Below are 4,140 nucleotides of genomic sequence, written 5' to 3' on the forward strand. Positions count from 1 at the left end.
ATATATTCACACACACACACATAAATACCTACACACATAAATATCCTAAAACATAAGTTAATGGTACTGCTTTAACATAATGTCTAAGATTTGCTTTAACATAGTTCAGAAAAAAATAATTGGGGGCACATAAGTGAAACAAGAATAATAAAATGTTGATAATTTCTGAAGCTTGGTAACAAGTACATGGGTGTTGATATAACTATTCTCTTTATATTGTATATGTATGAAATTTTACATAGTATTAATACTTTCAAAAAGTACGACATATATAACTTACAGGTTACTTAAAAAGCTGAAAACTAGAGGCAAATTCATATCCTAAATGCTACCAATAACAAAAAATTAAGAAAATCAGAAAAAATATGAGATAAAAGTGGAAACAAGTAAAAGTGTTTAAAAAGCCAAAAATATGCTAACATTAATACATAACTATCAGAGTTAGTTTTTGCAAAAATTATCAGAATGTACATTCAGAAATGCAATCAATAAAAAAGATGCAAGTACCCAAAACTTACATAAATAATGATAATAATGGGAAAGATGATTTAACAGTAAAATAAAAAGAAAACATAAAGCATTAATAATTAATAAAGAAAGAAAAAGAATAATGATCTAGAGAAAAATCTATATAAATAGTTAACTTATTTCATAATAGATTAGTACTGTCCAAGCGTTAAAGCCATGGAAGGAATTAAAAAATAAAAAGTGATAGATATATTTAGTATTACATTTCCTATACTTTAAAATGGTCAGGAACCTGGCCGACATGGCTCAGTGGCTGAGTTTTGACCCATGAACCAGGAGGTCATGGTTTGATTCCTGGCTGGGGAACACACACCTGGGTTGAGGACTTAATCCCTAGCAGAGGACATGCAGGTGGCAGCTGATCGATGATTCTCTCTCATTATTGATATCTCTCTCTCTCTCCCTCTCCCTTCCTCTCTGAAATCAATAAAAAAATATTTTTAAAAATGTTACCCATTTTTTTTTACATACAAAAAAAGAGCTAAATATTCTTAGTTCATTTAATGTCCTCAACTGTCCTAGCCTTATGTAAGGCCCCCATCTCTAAGCAAATTTCTAATCATTGTCCCGAGAAATAGCCTTGGACATACCATTGCCACGTAGAATGCCCACCCCACCCCTACCACCTCCACCTAATTATCTGAGTTTGTATTCCTCAAAAGTCCATTTAAATATAATTCTGTGATGCTTTTGCTGGTAAATCCACCCACATAGTGCTCCTTGCTCCTCTAAAATTTCAGTAACAAAAAGTGCTGGTATCTTTCTTTGCAATTTGTCATGGACAAATGTCTCTGGAGAAAATATCTTGATTGAATGTTCACATGTGCTCACATTTAAAATCTTCAAATGATTGGCTGATTTATCTGTTGGAATTTAGAATGTCCTACAATATTGTTTCTGCAAAATTTCCTCAAGCAATTCTGATGTTTGAGTTTTTCCCAGTACATACTCTGAAAGTGTATTTCTAAAAAGTATTGTGCAATTTCATAGACCCAAATGAACATTTAAAATGGGATAAATTACAATAAAATAGTGCGGTACTTTCTTGCCACCAGATCGCAGGAATACTATTATACTAATAAATAAAAATGGATATGATAAACTGTTTTCAATTATGCACTATTTGGAACTATATTAAGTATTCTAATAAGAGGAGAAAACAGCAATATAAAAATGCTTATGGAGAAATGCAACAGAATAAACATTTAATGAAAGGTTCAGAGGGGAGAAATGTATTATTTCCTATTCTTTCTTATGAGAAACAAAGCATCCAATACAAGAGACCAATTCAAATACAAAATGAGGAGGTAGAAAGAGCAAAAGACAACGAAAGTCAACCTCTGAGGAGGCGGGGAATCCTGGACAAGTCAGACAACACCTCTGTACCTCAGTTTACACATCTCATAAAACAGGGAATATTAGACTTCATGGTTTCTAAGATTGACTCATCATCAGGGCGTCTAAAATAATTTGATAAAATGAACCATCATCCAGGTAAATGCCATAGTTCATAATTCATTTAAAAATATTTGTCTTTTTAACAAAACATCATTTCAATACACATAAATGTTATCAGTTAAAACATTATGTGTAAGCTCATCAAAATTGAATCATAGTAAAAGTTAACATTTTACCTAAAGGAACAAAATATAGCAATTGTTCTTAAAAATTCAGCAAAAAACTTAATTTAAAAAAATACATTTTATCGATTTTTACAGAGAGGAAGGGAGAGGGATAGAGAGTTAGAAACATGGATGAGAGAGAAACATCCATCAGCTGCCTTCTGCATGCCCCCTACTGGGAATCGAGCCTGCAACCAAGGTACATGCCCTTGACCAGAATCAAACCCAGGACCCTGCAGTCCGCAGGCCGACACTCTATCCACTGAGCCAAACCGGTGAGGGCAGAAAAAACTTAATTTTAAAATATATGTTCCAAGTTTATCATATTAAATATCATTGAAATGCTCTATTTGAATTTTTCTGTTGCTATTATATACTGCTGAATAGACCCCAGCTTTCATAAAATAATACACTTTCATGTAATTTTCTCAACATGATCTTTCCGTTTGTGACATAGTTATTGAGTTAAAACACTTGGTTATGAGCATGAGCATTTTAGCTGCTTTTTCTGTTTGATCAAATAGGTTTGACAACCATATATTATTTGAAGGATTCATGCACTCTATATTACACACATGCTAAGGAATCTTTTTCCTTTTTTTGGTACCACAAGGTGGCATCTTCTTTTTCTAGTATAAACCTCTAAATATTAACATAATTTGAATAATCTCCTACACCTGAACTGTTTTTTTAAAATTTAAGACAACCATTTAACAGCTGTGCAAATATATGGCAACTTCGTTAGCTAATGCAGGTAATGCTGTGGATATTGATGTTCCTGGAATATTCAGAATATTGAACCTTTAACAGAATGATGAGCTGTTCACACTAAAAAGTCAATAAACATTGTCTTCTAAATGTTAAGCTTATAGAGACGAGCAGTACAAAACATACACTGTAAAATATATGTATCTACATGAAAACTTCCTTGGTTGTAGCCATAAATGTGAGCATACCAAATACATATCAATTTACTAATAATTTAAATACCCAGATTAAAAAAGTAATGCATATTTATGAAATGTGTACTCTTTAGTTGTCATTGTGCGAGGCATATTTACATATCTTTCATGACAAATTTCCCCAGATATACTAACTCTAAACCTAGAAAAAGTAGTCTACTGCTTAAACTTTCAATGTCTATATAAATCATTTGGGAAGTGTGACAAAACGTAAAGTCCTAAGCCCCATCTCCTAGAAACTTCAAGTCTAAAACAGTGAAATACACAATAAAAACCTACTAATATTGACAGGATGAAAGAAGGGGATGGGATTAGCCAAAATACTATATGCATAACCCATGACACAGACAACAGTGTGGTGATGGCCAGAGGGAAGGTGGGTGTGGGTAGATGGAGGGGGGCAAAAGGGAGGGAAATGGGGACACTATAACAGTGTTAACAATAAAAACAAAAAGGAAAAAACAAGTAGAATAAGTGTATGATGATTCTGAGATAAAATATTTTAAAACCTATGAATAAGGAATTATGCCACATTAGAAATAAATTATATGATCACCCTGGAAAAAGTCTCAAAAAGGTTATTAATCTAAAATTAGTTGGTGAATATATGAAACATATTGAAAAAATACTAACTTTGCTTCTGGAAATCATGATTCCTAAAATGAATTGAAATTTCATAAAACTATTTGCTCTTGTTCCACATCCAGTTTGAAGGTGAGAGGGATGAGAGCTTTTAAGGTGAGAAACAAGGGGAATCTCTAGAGTAAGATTTATATCAGGCACTACTGTGCCTTCTACCCAGGTTACCCAACAACTTGGAATTTTGTAAAAGAATAAATGGGAGACTGCCCTAGCCAGTTTGGCTCAGTGGATAGAGCATCGGCCTGCGGACTGGGGGGTCCCAGGTTCGATTCCGGCCAAGGGCACATATCCAGGTTGTGAGCTCGATCCTCAGTAAGGGGTGTGCAGGAGGCAACCGATCAATAATTCTCTCTCATCATTGATGTTTCTATCTCTCTCTCCCTCTC

General features: G+C 33.6%; 1 long non-coding RNA gene across 2 annotated transcripts in view; it reads right to left on the minus strand.

Moving 5' to 3' along the window:
* LOC102766899 overlaps positions 1-4,140 on the minus strand; it is a 352,974-nt gene that overhangs the window by 326,172 nt on the left and 22,662 nt on the right. The window lies entirely within an intron of this gene.

The sequence above is a fragment of the Myotis davidii genome, unplaced genomic scaffold (assembly GCF_000327345.1).
Source record: "Myotis davidii unplaced genomic scaffold, ASM32734v1 scaffold6, whole genome shotgun sequence".
Taxonomy (NCBI): domain Eukaryota; kingdom Metazoa; phylum Chordata; class Mammalia; order Chiroptera; family Vespertilionidae; genus Myotis; species Myotis davidii.